Below are 19635 nucleotides of genomic sequence, written 5' to 3' on the forward strand. Positions count from 1 at the left end.
GGTCACAAGCGAGGTACCCTGGAATACATTTTGACAGATGTTGCTAAATTGCTCCACGGACATGCTGTACCAATTCTAAAATCATGCCAGCTGTGTGTAATTATGCCCATTTCTCCACACCCTAGCCGACACAGAGCATTATCATTCTTCATAAGCTTTGCCAATCTGATGGGCTCAAACTGGTGTGTCTTTGTTGTTTTAAATCTGCATTTTTAAAACTATCGAGGTTGAATTTTTGTATCGGCTAAAATAAACATTTTATAAAACTTCATGGGAATGTGGATGAAAAGGATAAAAGATAAAATTCTTTCTTTTCTCTTTTGGTCTCTAGTTGGGAAGAGCTGAGAACCTTTGACAACTAAATGAGCAGAGAGTCTCATTTTCAAAAGAAAGGCCTAGACCTCAAGTGTGACACTTGTATCCCATATAAACTTGATTTTAAGAAACGTTTAAGAAAAAAGTCATACTCAAAGCACATCTATGAAAATAATTCCTAAATCGTGGAAGTGAAAAGTAGCCTCAGCATTTAACGGGGAGCTGGGGGGATTTGGTTAATAATGAAGCCTTAGCACTTCTTATTGAATTCTGATTTAGTGAGATAAAAAGCATCTTTGCTGAATTATACATAAAGGGAACAGTTTGTAGATTACTCTTGCCTGTGTCTACTTGAGGGTACTGTATAATTTAGGCCTTAATATATTTGGAGCCTCTTTTCTTTTATTGTTCAGAAGCCGAATGAATACTTACCTCCCCTAGCATTTGGTTGATTTTATTTGTATGCAAAAACAGAAACATGGAGGATTAGTTTCCAGCTTTGTATGTAAAAAAAAGGACACATAACTGTTCCTCAGATCTGTCCCTGATATACTGCATAACGTTCAGCAAGATGAAGAAGAGAGCGATGAATGTATATTATTTTATTGTCAAAGAGAGAGGAAAATCTCTAGACTAGATCCAAAGGGAATGTTGGCATGGATTGAAGGAAACAGTCTTTATTTCCATTACTTCTCTTGCCTCTTATTATAGTTTCCTTCCATTTGGCCAAGCCAAGGGTCAGGATGAGGGGCAAAAATCATGGGAAGTCCCAGCAGGTGCCTGGGTAATTGGCAGGAGATGAAGTGATGGAGGTGATGAGCGCGGGAGAGACCACGTCAGCTCAAGACTCATTCTGCCACCGAGATTTCATTCAACTGATACCCACTGGTGACCTTGTGCGACTCCTTTAACTAATCAGAGCCCCCGTTGTCTTCTCGGTAAAATTAAGTTTATAACTACCATTTAGAGAAGGCTGAGGTAACGGACATACACGTCTTTAGCAAATTGACATACGAATAAAACCCTAAATTATTATGAGACATCAGTTTGGCACCTCTATTATCAGTCAGGAATGGAGCAATTCCTCATTTAATTGTTGGAAACAAGCAATTTCTCTGTTCAAATAAAGGAAAATACAGGCTGAAATGTGTTCTTAATTTGAGAAAAAGAAGTGCTCTTACTTAAGAATTGACCAAATACGGGCTGTTAAACTGATGTAAGAAGATTATATGCTTGTTTCAAAGTCTTCTGTTAAAAATAAATTCCTGAAAAAAATTATGTCAATAGGCTTTTAATTGGAGGGGGCCGAAATCCCCTACACCATACTATTATCATTAATTTTATGTTAATAGGGTTTGTTAACTTCAGTTTCTACTATCACATGTGCTTTGTGGATTTTTGAGTTGAGGGATTAGCTCTGGCCTATGGCCCCTAATTGGATATTGTCTAATTATTAATATTCATTTTTTCCAGAGAGATTTGCTTCACAGAATTAAAAAAAGTTGATGAGTCGACAGTAGCTACTATTCCCTCCTGATTTATGAGCATAAAAGAATATATAAGTCAAACATGACCCTCATAAACAACTCCAGTATCATTATTATAAAAAGAAGTTCAAGGCTCTGATTCCAGGCCTTACTTTTCAGAATACTGAGTAAAACTGGAATCACTGACTCAGTAAATCCCATGGATTCTTTTGGCAAATGTGTAGCTTACTGTGGATTCAACTGTCTATCAATAGACCTATGTTAAAGTTTTCCTGTATTAAATTTTGAGTAGGAAGGGAGGGAGCTGTTTTTCTTCCCTTGATGGAAGAGGCAATTCTACTGGAGAAAAATGATCTCTTCCTAACCGAAATATAAATGGGCAGTTCTTAGTGTTTTGAAGAAATACTCCCTCAAAAAAAAGGCCAGCTCTCTAGAAGTCCACAGTCTTTTGTCAGGACTGATTTTTAAAAAGAAGAAGGGAAAAAAAATGGTAGTCTGGGAAGAAGCCTTCAGAGTTGACAAGGGCGAAAGAAATAAGAGGAAGAAAATCAACCTGGAGAAAATCAAAATAGTCACGTTGAATGATAGACAATATATTAGTGAGAACTTTAGCTGCAGAAAGGCAAACGTACATCCCTATACATCTCTATATCTCATTGTCCGTGATCCAATATAGTGAAAGAAATAGAAATCAAGATGACCTTTGTGATAGAAATACTGTGCCTGGTTTTTACTGTCACATGGTTTAAGTAAAGGTCTGTGAATTTCTGAGATCAGTCACTTAGAGGAAGAAGGAGATGGCCTCATAAATTCTAACCGATAAGATGAAAAGAAGGCAGGTCTTTATAACGTTTTGCGATTGGTTTTAAAATGATTTTTATTTCATTTATTTATTTATTTTGCTTTTTTAGGGCCACACCCGTGGCAAATGGAGGTTCCCAAGCTAGGAGTCAAATCAGAGCTGCAGCTGCTGCCACAGCCAGAGCAACACAGGATCCGAGCCGTAGCTGTGACCTACACCACAGCTCACAGCAACACCACATCTGTAACCCACTATGCGAGGCCAAGGATTGAACCTACAACCTCATGGTTCCTAGTTGGATTCATTTCTGCGGCACCACGATGGGAACTCCTAAAGTGATTTTTAAATGACTTTCTAAAAAGCTAAAAATAATCTAGTAATGATGGGGAAAATCAATTTATGTGATATTCATAGAGAAAATATTGATGAGGCTTTCTACTAATACACAAGTTAAAAAATTACTTTTTTCAGGAGTTCCTGACTTGGCTCAGTGGAAACGAACCTGACTAGCATCCATGAGGATGCAGGGTTGATCCCTGGCCTTGCTCAGTGGGTTAGGGATAGAGAGTTGCTACGAGCTGTGGTGTACATCACAGATGCGGCTCGAATCTGGCGTTGCTGTGGCTGTGGTGTAAGCCAGCAGCTACAGCTCTGATTTGACCCTTAGCCTGGGAACCTTCATATGCCATGGGTGCGGCCCTAAAAAGACAAAAAAAAAAAAGATTACCTTTCTCCATGAATTGTTTCTATCTCTGTGCATCTTCACTTCTCTATAGAAAGACTAGCAGGCGTCAAGTTCAAATACAGTTGCATTCATTCCTCAAATGTATACCAAGAATCCCCTGTGATCTGTGAGGGGCCGGGACCAAGAGACAACAAGCCCAGGATTTAGGGCCTGGGATGATGAATTTCTCATAACAGAGGGGCTGAAATTCCCTCAAAGATCTTAGAGTCATTAGAAGTCTTTTAAGAACACGCCTATCACCTGTGTAGGAGCCCACATCCAGATAGATTTAAGTATTTAAAGAGAAGGTAATAATGTGTCTCCAGGGACCCCAGACATGCACTTGTGTGTCTATGATCAGATTTTCCTAACATCAAGATTTGGAATCTGGACCCTATAAAAACTGAGTCATAAAAGTCTAAGAACAGAATAATCACATTTGTGAGAAATTTCCCCACTGAAAATCTAGATTTGATTTGCTATAGATGGAGCTGAATTTCTTTGTGAAGTTAGAAGAAACTCACCCTTTTCATCCTCAGGGATGCTTGGGGGTGTAAGATCATCCCAATATTCTAGCCTATGGCTCAGTTTCTGTGTGCTTCCCAGGCCCAACCCTGGTCACAGTTCAGGAGAAAGATGTGAATTTTCTTCCCATCCAATAAGGACACCTATAAATAGATTTATACTAACCCAAGGTTTGAACTCCCAGAAAACTGTTTCCTACTTCATGGCTCCATTTGGCCCAACAGTAGGTAAGAAGCAACTCTTACTGAAAGGTTCAACCTAGTGGATTATGAATAATGAATTTTAAATCACTGGAACTAGAAATTCTCATTAAGAATGAGAAGTCCATTGTGAAGTCCATTCTAGACTAACTGTGGCAAATGAGGTTCTGTAATCTCTGGGTAATATCCAATTTTTCAACGTAGACTGACCTTGCTGATGACTTTTTGGGGCCACTGTGTTCTCCACGAATACCAGTTCAAAACCAAAGAACCAAAATTTGACATGACTGTAGTGTTTTCTTGTTAAAATTAAACTTAAAGAAAAAAAAAGCTCATGAATCTAATATTAGAAGAAAATTTGGTATTATGTGTATTGTCTCTGGGATATGGTTTTGAAATTTTATATCGCAATGTGACATTGTAAACATAAATACTAACTAATAAAGTATTTCTGTTTTAGGTTCTAAGGTTGCAGATTTAATCTTGTTGTCGTTGTTGTTTTAGCTTTTGGCCATGCCCATGGCATGCAGAAGTTCTCAGGGATGAAACCTGCACCACACCAGTGACCTGAGCCACAGTAGTGATAACGCCTCAGCCTTAACCTGCTAAGCCATCAGGGAACTCCGAAAATTTAATTTTTTAAAAGCCAAGTGGCCATTATGCCAGTAACTAATGCTGTTGATGAATAAGGTATTTCAATGCCTGTAAGCTAAATTTGGCTGTAAATGCTTTGAGATAGCAAAAAATCAAATATTTTAAAAATCACTTAATTTTTCTGAGAATTATTTTAAAATTCTTTCCATTTTCAGAGATACTAGATTATTACAGCCAGTGGATCTCCTTTGGTTTAACTTGTGTATGTTTACTCCTAACGCATCTACTCAACAAGCTGGTTTATTGATTTACTTTTTTTTTTTTTGGTCTTTTTAGGGCCACACCTGCAGCATATAGAGGTTCCCAGGCTAGGGATCTAATTGGAGCTGTAGTCGCTGGCCTACACCACAGCCACAGCAATGCAGGATCTGAGCCGCATCTGTGACCTACACCACCCCTCACAGCAACGCCAGATCCTTAACCCTCTGACCAAGGCCAGGGATTGAACCTGCGTCCTCATGGATGCTGGTCAGATTCATTTCCACTGAGCCATGATGGGAGCTCCTATAGTTACATTTTTAATCCATGGCTATGTTTAGATCACAAATTCTTATTGTTCATGATGAGATTATATAACTGTTTACAATCCTGTAGCAAAGATTGCCAGTATCACCCAGTCCATCCTCCAGAAGCTCTCCAGTTGCTTAGAAACAGCACTTCAAGACCTCCTTTGTCTACAAGGAGAAAGCTGGCACCTCCCGTGGCCTGGCTAGAAGGGTCCTGCACTGCTGCCTACTACCCACTGGGCACAATGCTATAGAGCAAAGTGGGATTCAGAGCAAGAACTCTGGAGACATTTTGCAATTTCCTCGCTGGAACAGTAGAGGTTGTATAGAACCTCGTCTGGGAGTATTGTTTCAAGGATTAAATGAATTAATAGAATCAGAAGCTTTTGAGCAGTATCTGGCAAATAGAAAGTACTTTACAAGTATTCATTGCTATAATTATTTTCTAGTAGTAAAAGACCTGCAGCTGCAGGTCGTCTTTGCTTAGAAGCATCACAGGTAATTTTGAAGAGCATATGATCCATCAATCCCACTCCTGGGCATATATCCAAATAAAATTTTCATTCAAAAAGATACATGCACTTCTATGTTCATTTCAGCAATATTCTCAAGAGCCAAGACATGAAAACAACCTCAATGTCCATCGAAAGATGAATGGATTAAGATTTGGTACATATACGCAATGGAATACTACTCAGCCATAAAAAAGAATGAAATGCCATTTGCAGCAACATGGATGGAACTAGAGATACTCTTACTAAGTGAAGTAAGTCAGAAAGAGAAAGACAAATACCATGTGATATCACTTATATGTGGAATCTAAAATATGGCACAAACGAACCTATCTACAAAACAGAAACAGACTCATGGACATAGAGAACAAACTTATGGTTGCCAGGGGGGAGGAGGGAAAAAGAGAGACAGGTAGGAAGTTTTGGGTTGGTAGATGCAAGCTATTACATTTAGAATGGGTAAGCAATGAGGTCTAGTGTATAGCATAGGGAGCTATATCCAATTTCTTGGAATAGAACATGATGGAAGATAAAGTGAGAAAAATAATGTATATAAATCTATGACTAGGTTACTATGCTATACAGAAGAAACTGACAAAACACTGTAAATCAACTATACTTTAATAAAAATAAAATAAAATTTGAAAAAAGTGAAGACCAAGGCTTTGTTGGTTCTAGAGCTGGGCTGTGTTGATTCAACGCCATTTTTTTCCCCTTATGAGCTCTGTGGTCTTGGGGAAGTTACTTAACTTCTCTGTGCCTCAGTTTCCCCCTCTGTTAAATGACACTAACTACAATATCTACCTTACAGAGATACTATGAGGATTAAATGAATTATTACATTTAAAGAATACCCAAAACATATACTAAACTTGAGAAAAGATCGCTTATTACCACTACAAATATTAGCAACGATACTATCTTTATATCTAACTTTTAATAATGCTTCAGCTCTCATCCAAACTCTTCGTTTTTTAGGGCACCCTTCACTGACTACATCAGTGTTTCTGACCCACTAGGTCTCCTTCTCCTGGTTGTGATTCTACATTTCTGTCTTATGATACTTTGATAAACATCTCTCTCATGATGCTTCATTAAGGCAGGGAGTAAGGCCAGACTTTGCTCACTATTTTTTCCCAGATTCTTAGGGCCTGGCACACAGTCAGCCTTCAATAGGTCTTTGCTGAATAAATGAATAAATGGCATCGAAGGCTATAATTTCTGTGATTTGTCTTGCTAACTCGGACACAGATCTCGTAAGAGAAGTGGAGTGGTGCCAGCAAGGGCATGGGGGTGATAAAGTCTGAATTTGCCAAGGCTTGAAAGTTACACTGGTCAGTATTTTCCTGACATGGTTTCTCTTGGTACACTACAGGTCCTGAACTAGCCCCAACTAATAGCTTTATGGCTTCTGTGCCAAGTTCAAAGCCCATGAGTCTTCTTACTAACATAGGACTCCTAGAGTCCACGGCCACCTCATTTCCTCTCACGCTACAGACTGAGGTCACTCTAGGATCCAGGATCCAGGATCCATCCACCTTTTCTCACGACACAGCCATGTGAGCTGTCAGACCTCCTGAGGGCTGCCCTCTTTAGATCCCACAGTAGCCAACAGAGGACCACCGAGAGACTAGAAAATCCAGCTTAATTGAAATTGTGAACCCTGTCAGACTTAAATTACAGGGTTTAGGCAGAAATGCTAGCCCCTCTCAACCCAGCAAAGAAACCAAGGTTAACAATTAAGCTGAAAGGCCTTTTTAAATAAAACCACAATAGAGAGGGAGAAGAAAATATTTATTGAAATATTGTTCAGCAGAGAAGCAAGGGGAACAGGCATCTCATTTTCCTGAGCATCAAAAGTGCAGTCGGCATAAAATCTTACAGTTAAATTACAGAATACCAACACTTTAAATCATGCATACATACATACAAACAAGATGTTTAAAAAATAAATGTAACCTTATTTCAGATCGTCAGTGCTTCCCTCCAGAATAAATTTAACAATTTAGTCCTTAAAACCCTGGCAGAGTTTCTATAAAAGTATAAGCAATTTCAGCCTCAATTGTCAGATACTAAATATATAAACTATATTTAAAATGTCTATATTTTAAACATTAAAGTGTTTCTTACTCTCACAAATCAAATCAATGTGAAATTATAGTTCAAAACAGGCTATTTTGAGCCCATCGGTCATGCTTGTGTTGTTGGGCCAGATTTAACATCTCTGATAGAACCATTTTATAAAAATAAGTTTAAAAAAAAAAAATCCAGAAAGCTTGAAATTATCTGCAACATTATGGTCAATTGGGCACACAAACTTGCTTTTGTCCAATTTTTCTGAGTTGTTTTATTTTTTGTCCCACAAACGTTTGCTCTCGTTTTACCCTAACACGTGATTTTTACCATCATCCATCGCTCTAAACTATGGGTAACGATCTATCTTAACATATGAGGAGAAGTAACCTGTTAGGAGAGCAGTATGATAAACAACAGCTAACAGTTCAAACCAACAACCCTTTTTAGCAGTAATTAATTGAAAGAGTTTAAACAGACACTGGCATGCAAAAGGAAATGAATTTTGGAGTATGTGTTAAAAACATAGATTATTGACTCAGGAGACCATAATGGCCCTTTCATTATCTTCAGGGGCTATTGTATGAAAACACTTTTGGAGAGTTTTCTTTAAATGAATATTATTGACCTGAGAGACCACAATAGTTCCAAAGAGGGCATTAGTATCCATCTTCAAGCAAGTATTTATATTATTTAAAACCCTTATTGGCATTTGTGCAAAAATCTCTTTCAACGGGAGAGCAGAAGCTGCATAAGAAAGTAGCCCCGTAACATCCATTTAGAAAAAAGTTCAACTTACTCTTCTTTTCCTCCTCCAAGCAATGCAATGATAGATGCTAATAGATTTATATCTCATGAAATCGGATTGAATGCTTTGGCTTCTTTGAATTAAATCTTCTTTTAATGTAATCAAATGCCAAAAATAATGGAAAGCGGGCTTTTTTTTTTTTTAAATAAGAAAATTAAATTTATCCGCACACTAACTTGTTGAGTGGTTACATTTGGTCTTTGTGGTAGCAGATTACATCTGCCATTAATTTCTCAGGGCTCAAGCAAATCTAAGTTGTTTGAGCGCTAGCCCTGACAATCACTGCGTGGATGAAAGCATCCTTGCTTCCTGGCTCACCTGTTAGAAGTACACGCCCCTTAAGGAGCAGAGCAACTCAAGGATATACTGCAGGGCTTTTACTGTGTAGAGAATAAATGGGGACTGTGAATTCTCATGGTATCTGACAAGTCTGGAACGCTTGAAAAATAGAATGTGGAAGGTGAAGTGGTATCTCCTGCCATTCACAAGGATTTTGACCTAAAAATCTAGTGTGTGCTTACTGGACTGTAATCTCCTCAGATTTAGGGTGTGTGTCTTCATGAACTTGGATGCTTTGACTGAAAACATCAGAAATGAATTCTGGCTAAATTAAGGGAAAGGGGGGAAGTCAGTGGAAAAATAAGAAGGTTATGCACAGAAAGATTAAAAAAAAAAAAAAGCAGAAAGAGCAGGTCTGCTAATAGGCAGAAGCACTAGAAGTTTTCAGTGACAGGAAATTCTCAAAGACTGCCCCCTCTTTTTTTCTCAGCCACCAACACAGGAATGAAGCTAACTTGTTCTAATCAAATTTCTCTTGGTGAAACGTTCCTCAAAGTTTATCATCTAGGACAGTGCTGAAAGCGCCAATTTAAGGACTACATCAGCACACTGGCACCTCCGGGATAGCAAAAGGAAACCTGTGGAGAAAAATTCTCCGTGGCGTCCTTGGACATCTGGAGTGGAACAGGGATCCTTTCACTTGCCACCCAACCAAGGTTTCAAACAGTGGAGGGAAGTCAGTGTCCCCAGAAGAAATCCATGGGCTCTTACACGGGGGAGGTTTGCCGGGTTGCCAGAAAGGTCCACACGTATTAGACACTCGGTAAATATTTCCTGATTAAATGAAAGAATAAATGAGCAGGTGAGAGAATGAATGGTTATGAAGGTGACATGGAAAACCTTATTGCCTTCTATTTCCTGCAAATGTAAGTCAGATAATAGCCATCACAGTCCCAGCAGGCATCCAGTGATGCCTTGCTGTTGGTGCTGAGGCATTCCAATGGTATTCAGTCAAGCAATTTCATGCCAAGCAACCTTATCTTCTAACTTACTTACATGATGAAATTGGGGGAAATGGACAGAATAGAATATGATTCCTGGGTATGTTAAAAATGAAACAGATTTATAATAATAATATATTTAAAAGACTATAACTTTTCTTTAAAATGTTAATACCATCGCTCACAATGTCAGGAATTATGTTTTTCCATCACATTCAAATAAAGTGAGCTAATATTCTTTCTTTCTTTTTTTAATAATGATGGTAAAATGAGAACTGGCATTTATTGGTAATGGTATTATTAAAATTATACTTACGAAGAACCATGTCTTTTAAAATCTTTATATTTCCTTATTGCTGAAATGCCTTAAATCATTTTCTCATCCTGATTGTTATGCTTGGATATAAGAGTTATAGAAGAAAAAACAGTGCCTACGTCACATAAGGAACAGGCAATTCTTCAATTCTACCCAAGTGAGGTGTGATTTAAATATTTAGCATGTACGGTATGAGAAAGAAAATTTGCATCTTATTATGTGAGGTGCTTATGCACCAATTTACTTTAATAGAATTTCCACTGTGTGCTAAAGGCTTGTTCCAGGAAGCAGATATAAGTTAAAAGATACAAAAGAGAGAAGTTTCCACTGTGGCTCAGAGGGTTAAAAACCCAACATAGTCTCAGTGAGGATGCGGGTTTGATCCCTGGCCTCACTCAGTGGGTTAATGATCCAGCATTGCTGTGACCTGTGGCATAGTTTGAGGATGAGGCTTGGGTCTAGTGTTGCCATGGCTGTGGTGTAGGCCTACAGCTGCAGCTCCGATTTGACCCCTAGCCTGGGAACGTCCACATGATAGGAAAATGGGCAATACCCAATGGGAAGGGAATGAGCTGAATGCAGAGAGAATATCAGAATTTTACTGACCACCCTCCACAGGGGACACTGCATAAGTTGGGTATGGTTCCTATAGTTTAAGAACTTACCCTTCTGAGATGTTTTTTGGCCTCTTTTTCAAAGTGATAAAATTTGCTGTAAAATGTCACTGTGCTCTCAGATAAAGAGATTGGGTATCACTGTCTGGGCAGTTGCTCAAGCGGTCTTGGATTTCACTCTTTTCCCCACTCCATTACCAACATGACTTAGTTTTGAACTTCTTAAAACTTTCATTTTCCCATCATTCTTCCCTAGTTGATGTTCCTTGCATCTCTCCCTGCACTGCTGCAGTGTTTCCTTGTTCTCAGTTTTGTTCTGTCACATTTATTCTCAAATACAATTTTACTTGTATCTTTCTTCTGTGGGTTTCCAGGGTCCCTAGAATCAAATCCAAGTTCCCTACATGTCTAAGGCATGCCTCTTCTTCACCATCCCCATCTTCAAAATTAATTCATACTCAGGACCCGCTACTGAAGTTCTTTGCAAAGCTCCCAACATTCTTTTTTTTTTTTTTTCTTTTTTGCTTGCTTTTTAGAGCCACACCTGTGGCATGTGGAAACTTCCAGGCTAGGGATCGAATTGGAGTTACAGCTGCCAGCCTACACCATAGCCAGAGCAAAGTGGGATCTGAGCCCCATTTGCGACCTATACAACAGCTCACAGAAATGTCAGATCCCTGATCCACTGCGTCAGGCCAGGGATCAAACCTGAATCCACATGGATACTAGTCTGATACGTTTCCACTGTACCACAATGGGAACTCCCCCAATATTCATTCTTAACACTGGCTCCTTGAGTTGCTTTCCTTGTTGATTTTTATGGGATGGGATTTGGTTCAAAGAGATGCTGTGACAAGACAAGAAAAGAAAAAGCAATCAGTCAAACTCTTCGGATTCAAGGAATTCGAGCACAAGGTGAGCTCAGTTGACTCCCTTCAGTCAATCACTCATATGGGACTACACCGTTGGGATTGATTTGAGGATCAAAAAGTCCCCAATGCTGGATGTTCGATGTGGTGCTATTGGTTGCCTTAAATCCCAGAACCTCAATTAACATTAAGTGATTCATGGGGTAAACATGCCAAAGACTTGTAGCATTTTCTGTATGTTGTAAATTCAATCTGCAGTTGAACAGAGGTGCTGGACGTTGTGGGGATAAAGGAGTGGCCAAGTAAGATTCATGATGTGAAAGAATTTAAGTCTCATTTATGGCAGTACCTTGGAAGCACAGAAGTCTAGATTACCTCATTCTGCAAATATTCTATATATGCAAGCCAACAGGTATGTAGGAAATAAAATAACTGGAATCCACAAAAAGCTCTTAATATTTTGGCAGCAGAAGAGGCATTTCTATATTTGTGCTAAATGGTCATCTGTTCACTCCAACCTGTAGGAGGAGGTTATGATGGATAATTTTAAGAAAATGGTAACTTATGAACATTTACTGCTCTGGTGGTGGACCTTGTTTCTGTTTACTTCTAAACCAACAAGCTTTTCAGAAGGAAAATATAACTTCTGAGAAATTGTGCTGAACTTTCTGAGCTATATGCAAAAACAAAAAAAAAAATCTGACAGATCTATTTAGGTTTAAAAAGGTAATAACAGCTCTTTGCTCAGCTAAACTGTTGAAAGTCCTGATTGCTAGAATTCTCTCTCATGCTGAATAAGTGCATGCATTTTCACAGATTTTCAGGTTTCTCTCCACATAACAGTTTGAGAATTGAAAAATAGAGCTTCTTAGTTGTAGTTCAGAATTAATTGTTCACACTGGGTTTGGAACAATTTGCATGATTTTTTTTAAAATTTTGGGCCAGTGTAGTTCTGTTCATTTCCTAAAACTAATATCTCACCACCATGTAAAACACACACACACAGTTTCAATCAGAAACTTCAATTTTTAGAATAATCAGAATCTTCATTGATTCATCTCCTCAGAACTGAGAAAAACAGTTCAGTGTTTTCTGTCAGTGCAGCAAAGTATGGCTTTTGATTGGACATAGAGGAAACAGTTCTGTTTCAAGAAGATCTCATTAAAAGCCACCTGCTGCCTTAATAATTATGGCATAATTAAAATGCTGTCCCCAAATTTGGTATTGCTTAGATACTGTGGACAGAAAGAAAAAGCTGATTGAAACTACCTAATTTGAGCCTGAGGTAACAATTTATAGAAAAGGTGTCCTGAATGTGTTTGACAAATGCAATAGGAAAATATTGCTGGTATATATGATTTGGAAAAAGAAATGAATCCAGTTATCCAGCCCACAAGCCCAGGCGCTGGTGTCACCCATCAAACAGTCCTTTACTTCCCCTACTTTATCTTTACTTTGGACAGGAGATTTACCTTAATTTTTATTTTTGAACTAAACCTACTAATGAATTTCTAGAAATGATTTTTCTTAGAAGAAATGAACTGGCAGTGTTCCAAGGTAATCATTTCAGTAACAAAGATGTGGAGTCGTGGGATGGGAATTAATTAGGAATTAAGTAGGAGAATCGTGGGAGAACTGGTCCCAAATGAACAATTGCACTGAAACGTCAATGAAGCCAACATTTCTTCTGTATTAAAGTAGCAGACCAGGTAAATAACCCAGAAGCAATAATCAATGGATGGTCAAATCAAATACTACAATATTTATTAAGTGCAAGACACTGTTTAAAATACCATGAGTGTACAGAGATTACTTTTTCCATATATCTTAGCCTTAATGCCCTCCAGGTGAAGTCTGTAGACATAAGGACGACCCAAGGCCATATCCTGGGATGTCTAACCAACCTGGCTCAGCTTACTTGATCTCCGCTGCCAGCCAGCCACACCCCTCATTTAGGCTGCTTGCTCACTTTGGTTCCTTTGCCTCTGCCTATCAACATGATGAAGTAGCTCCCAGAAGATGGAAACAAATAACGAACCCATCCCATCTAGCCTCCCATCCCCGTCCACAAGCTTTCTAACTCTCCTTCCCCTTTACCACTTTATTCTTCAGCTAGAATTTGGCTTCCATCCTCACTACACCACTGGACCACAGTGACAGATTCCATTACTGTGCTTCCAACTGGCAACTCTAAAGAACCTTTTTTAATCTTTCTGTTACAGAACCTCAATGATGCATCTTAGCTAAGCCTTTTGCTTCTGAGACAACCCTCTGACCACTTGGCTTCCTTTAAAATTTTCTTTTCAGGTTTTCACATTTCAGAAACTTATAGTTCATCCATTGCTCTTCTCCTATCTCATGTACCTTAATCTTTTGGCTTTAGTTTTTACGTGCATAAACTGACCAATGCCTACTCTCTCCATAGCCACAATGCCTCCCCCAGAGCTTCAGGCACCTCCATCCAACTGCCATTCGGGCATCTGCATGGGGCTGTCCACAGGTCCAATCTGTTCAAATCCATTATCTTCTTTCCTCTTCTTCCTCATCCTCTTCTATTGACCATTCATTAATACATCATCTCCCCAGCAGTCAAAACCATGACGTCATCTTCAACGCACCATTCCTTCAACCTCATGTTTAATTCCTAAATTCAACTGACTCTTACCCTACCTTGAAGCATATCTCAAATGATCATTTCCCCCTTCCTCTATGGCTATTTTCCCACCTGCATGGGCTCATTTGCCACCCTCTCCTCCCCCATACGAACTGTAGATGTTGAAGTTGTACAAGCTCAGAGTTATATTTTATCTCATGAATATTCTCTTCCATAGGAATCTTATTCCCATTCATGACTTTAATTTTATATATAATTTGGAGACTGCCAAATTTATTTCTTCATCCCAGTCCTCTCTCCAGTGCTTCAAATCTGTATTTCTGAACTACCTACCTGTATTTACATGTGTAAGACTTATAAGCATTTCCGCTTAAAAAAAAAGGTGTGTAAGCAAATTTTTAAACAGCTGTGGCTGAGATGGCCATTGTCCTCTATTAGTCCATCTGTTCTACTCTTCCTTAATAATAACTCCCTTGAACTATAGCTGGCTACAGAATTAACATTGCATTTCCCAGCCATCCTTGCCACCATGCAGTCATGGGCATAACTGGGGTGCAATGGGACTGTATTAGTCAGAGCTGCCCATAGAAACAGAACCTCTTCTTCGGCTCTGTCTTAAGGTACTTCATCACACTGGCATCCGTGACCTTTTGATGCTTCAGCTAATTTTTGTATGAAACAATGTCCCCAGGTGGAGGTCTTCCTCTTCACCGACATTAACTTGGCCCCTTTCCTTTAGTTTCTTCATGTCTACATATGTTTATATAAACATATAAATAAATGTATAAATATAAATTATACATACGCACACACACATATACCTAGAGAGAGATTTTAAGAAACTGGTTCACACTATTGTGGAAGCTGGCAAGTCCAAAATCTTCAGGACAGACTGGCAGCCTGGAAACCCAAGGCAGAGCTGATGTTGCAGCCCCAGTCAAAGGCAGTCTACAGGCAGAATTCTCTCTTCCTTGGGACATCAGCCTTTTTTCTAGAAGATTCAAATGATTGGATGAGGCCCATTCACATTACAGAGGGCCTCATCCAATGCACTTTACTCCAAAGTCTAATATTACTTTTATCTAAAAAATACCTTCATAGTAACATCATCAGTGTTTGACCAAATATGGGGACCCTAGCCAAGCTGACACATAAAATTAACCATCACAGGAGTGTAAGCAAAAGTTGAAAGGGAGGGGATGCTCTATTCTCCCTCTCCACTTCTGTCTTCATGCTCGACAGAATACAGAGGTAATACTGGAGCACCCGCAGCCAGCTGGTCCATGAGGTGACATTGAACAAAAGCCACGCATGTGCTATAACCAGACAGAATTTGGATCCCTTACACTGTGAAGGACCAGACCAGCCCATATCAGCTTGCAATTTTTTTTTTAATGTGAGGAAGAAACAAACCTACTTCTTGCTACACTACTGTTAGTCGGGCTCTTCTGTTAATTCCAGCCAAATCCAATTCTAATTCATGAATTCCCTCACTGACTTCTCCTCCAGTGTGATGCTTCGGATAGACCAGGACATCAATGTCCACCCAGGTTGTAGGAGCAAGAAAGCTCAAACTCATCCTTGACGTCAGTCTCTCTCTTTTCATTCCCCTTACATCCAATGACCTGCCAAGTTCCACCACTGCCACCACCCCTTTCAAAGTCACCGTTATAAAGACTCTTATTATATCAGTAAAGTAGACTCCTAATTAGTCCCTAATGATTTTTTGCACCCCTCTCCATTCTCCATGTTGTAGCTTAAGGTTCTCTTCTAAAAATATAAATCAACCATGCCTCTCTCTTACTTGAAACAATGGCTTTTAAGAATTCTAAACCTTCCTTGGAGTTCCCATCATGGCTCAGTGGTTAACGAACCCGACTAATATCCATGAGGATACAGGTTCGAACCCTGGCCTTGCTCAGTAGATTAAGGATCTGGCATTGCCATGAGCTGTGGTGTAGGTTGCAGACGTGGCTTGGATCCAGTGTTGCTGTGGCTCACCCAGCGGGCTACCCTCATCTCAGGACACTTTCCTCATTTACGACAGTGCAGCCATTCTGTCCTCCTCTTGGTTCCTTGAACTCGTCAACCCATTTCCAGGCTCAGGGTCTTCACATGTGCCCTCTGCCTATCTGGAACAATCTACTCGGATTGACTCACATTTATCCTTATAGGCTTGTCCTACTTGATACTTCCTTGTGGCCACTAACCTGTGCCACAGCACAGCAGCTTGGATCCTGCATTGCTATGGCTGTGGGGCAGGATGGTGGCTGCAGCTCTGATCTGACCCCTAGGCCTGGGAACCTCCATATGCTGTGGGTGTGGCCCTAAAGAAAAAAGAGAGAGAGGAAGAAAGAAAGAAAGAAAGAAAGAAAGAAAGAAAGAAAGAAAGAAAGAAAGAAAGAAAGAAAGAAAGAAAGAAAGAAAGAGAAAAGAAAAAAGGAAGGAAGGAAGGAAGGAAGGAAGAAAAGTAAAGGAAGTTGCCCAACATTACACAGAAGTTGAACAGCAGAGCTAGGGTTCAAGCTCAGAGAGTCTAGTTTAGTCTTGCATGTACCCGCCAGGCTGTATTGATACCATTATGAACTGTACTCTTAACCACACTGCACTCTCTCTGCTCCTAGAATATTACTGCCATAAACGAGTACCTTCTTCTCAAATTATTTGGATGATACCTTCCACCACTACTATATTTATAAATTCACAAGAACAAACATGGTATTAATCTCAATCTCTCTGCATCCAGAGGGTGTGGCACAAAGTGATATTTTTACATGAATGACAAGTGAACTAAAACAGATGCATGCTCTATGTTTCTACTGCAAATGTCTCAGTGTGTCTTCTCTTGTTTGGATCATATTGAGTTTCTCTTTTTCCTTGGTCTTCCACCTTTCACAGAGCCAACCAAGTGATCCTACAGAAATTCTGAGTTCTCAGGTAAACCCTTCAAGGATTCCTGATTATCTGCAGAATTAAATTCTCTGTGACCATAAGGTCCTCCATGGTCTGGCCTCTGCCTCTGTTTTTGGACTTACTGCCTGTCTCTGCCTTCCTCAGACTTGAGGTTCTGGTGGTTGCAGGTCTGCATCTCTTCGGTTCTTTGCACTTCTGTGCTAGAAAGGAAAATGCACCCTAGTGGACCCCTCCTCCCTTCCTCTGTCCACTTCGTCCAGGCTGTTTCTTCTAGACACCCTTCCCCTTCCTCCTCCTCTGGATGAACTGATGACATCTCCAAGACTCAACTCAGATGCTGTCATCTTCTCCAGGCACTCCATCCAGTTTGGGAAAAGTAACGACTTTGTATTCCCACAGAAATCTACACACAATCCTTTCATCATCGCTAATATTTATTGAAGGCTTATTATTAGGTACTGTTATAAATGTTTTACATATGTTAACCCATTGAAGGAAATACTCTTCTCATTCTAGAGAGGAGGAAACTAAGGAATAAAGACTTTAAGTAATTTACCTGAGACCACATAAGCAGCTTGCCTCCAGAGCCCACCCTGTTAATGGCCAGGCTACACAAAACACGCAGATGCCTGCGCCCTGAGTTTCTATGATTTTGTGGCTTTCCTGCTCATGGTCTCCCTCCATTTTACTAGAAACTCCTTTAGGGCAGAGATCATGTCTAATATATCTTTGAGTCTCTAGCACCTATGGAACAGTGCTGGGTCACAGTAGGTACTTAATAAACATTTCTTGAACTAAATGGAAAACAAAGTCCCTAGACTCAAGCAAAGAGCAAGGCATACACATGAAAGATGAAACAATTACAATGTGCTTAACTCTCAGTACTCCTTTTCCTTTTCTCCTTCACGACAGCCTCATGCACGTGCTAGCAAAACATGGTCCACCCCTCATCCCAGGGAGGCAGACGCCAAAATGACTAGCCGTTGGCATTCCTGGAAGCTGCTTTTTGCTTCCATCATCTACAGTTGTTTTTCAGAGGTAACTGATGTTGAGTGGGAGTGGGGGGTGGGGAGCAGAGGTGGTCTTAGGCCTTTCAATCACTGTCAGAAGTGAAATTCAGGGCAACTAACAGATATATATCCCTTGTCCTCCGCTGGTGCTGTGAAAATTGATCTCTAAACGCTTTGACTTGAAGTGAAAGGAGCTGTATATCATAAAAGCCGCCTTGCAAATATCCTCTCACCCAAAGTAAGCAACAATTTTCAATGGGCAAATGGGAATGAAAACTTATCTTTGTTTTATGATCTTTGGCCACTGGAGTAGAAAGCAAGCTGGGGAAAGAGGTTTTATTTATGCTATGATCAGTCGCTTATCTGGATTCCTTCTTTATCTTGTATATATTTCTAGGATTCCACGCATCATCAGTTCGTTCGTCTACTCCCTTTCCAATTTTAATAAGCTTCATGAGATTAGAGATGATGCCCAAGGAAGACCCTGGCGTAGAGTAGGTACTTAATGCACATCTGAAAGGAAATTGATGGATCTGGATGCATCCTTAAATAAGTGCCAGTTACTCAGGATCAGCCTGGAGAGCAGACCTAGGGGCTCAGTTTTACTTTAGATAGTAAACAGTCTTCTCAGCCCCTGAAATTATATCAGAGGAGGACACTGAATTGGGAGTATTTTTTTTTTTTACCATTAAAAAAATTTGAGGGAGTTCCCGTCGTGGCAAAGTGGTTAACGAATCCGACTAGGAACCATGAGGTGGCGGGTTTAGTCCCTGCCCTTGCTCAGTGGGTTAACGATCCGGCGTTGCCATGAGCTGTGGTGTAGGTTGCAGACATGGCTCGGATCCTGCATTGCTGTGGCTCTGGCGTAGGCCAGAGACTACAGCTCCGATTAGACCCCTAGCCTGGGAACCTCCATATGCCACGGGAGCGGCCCAAGAAATAGCAAAAAGACAAAAAAAAAAATTGAAGTATAGTTAATTTACAATGTTGTGTTAGCTTCAGGTGTACAGCAAAGTGATTCAGCTATCCATATAGATATATCTATCTACATCTATCCGTATCTATATCTATTCTTTTTCAAATTCTTTTCCATTGTAGGTTATTAAAAAATATTGAACATAGTTCCCAGTGCTATAGAGTAGGTCCTTGTTATTTATTTATTTTATATATAGTAGTATGTATATGTTAATCCCAAACTCCTAATTTATCTCTTCCCTCCCACCACCCTATCCCCTCTGGTAACCATGTTTGTTTTCTATGTCTGTGAATTTATTTCTGTTTTGTAAATAAGCTTATTTCTACCATTTTTTTAGATTTCACACACAAGTGATAATGTATGGTATCTGTCTTTCTTTCTCTGACTTCACTTCGTATAATTTCTAGGTCCATTGCTGCAAATGGCACTATTTCATT

At 39.7% G+C, this 19635-nt stretch overlaps 1 long non-coding RNA gene across 2 annotated transcripts in view; it reads right to left on the reverse strand.

Moving 5' to 3' along the window:
• The window catches only part of LOC125121530 (uncharacterized), a 100985-nt gene that overhangs the window by 41587 nt on the left and 39763 nt on the right, over nucleotides 1-19635 (reverse strand). The window contains exon 4 of one of the 2 annotated variants that reach the window (XR_007133488.1): nucleotides 9332-9719. The exons of the other annotated variant lie outside the window; for it this stretch is intronic. This is a non-coding gene — a long non-coding RNA (uncharacterized LOC125121530). Of the gene's footprint in view, nucleotides 1-9331; nucleotides 9720-19635 lie in introns of those variants that run through there. 2 annotated transcript variants of the gene reach the window in all.

The sequence above is a fragment of the Phacochoerus africanus genome, chromosome 2 (genome assembly GCF_016906955.1).
Source record: "Phacochoerus africanus isolate WHEZ1 chromosome 2, ROS_Pafr_v1, whole genome shotgun sequence".
In the NCBI taxonomy this organism is placed as follows: Eukaryota; Metazoa; Chordata; class Mammalia; order Artiodactyla; family Suidae; genus Phacochoerus; species Phacochoerus africanus.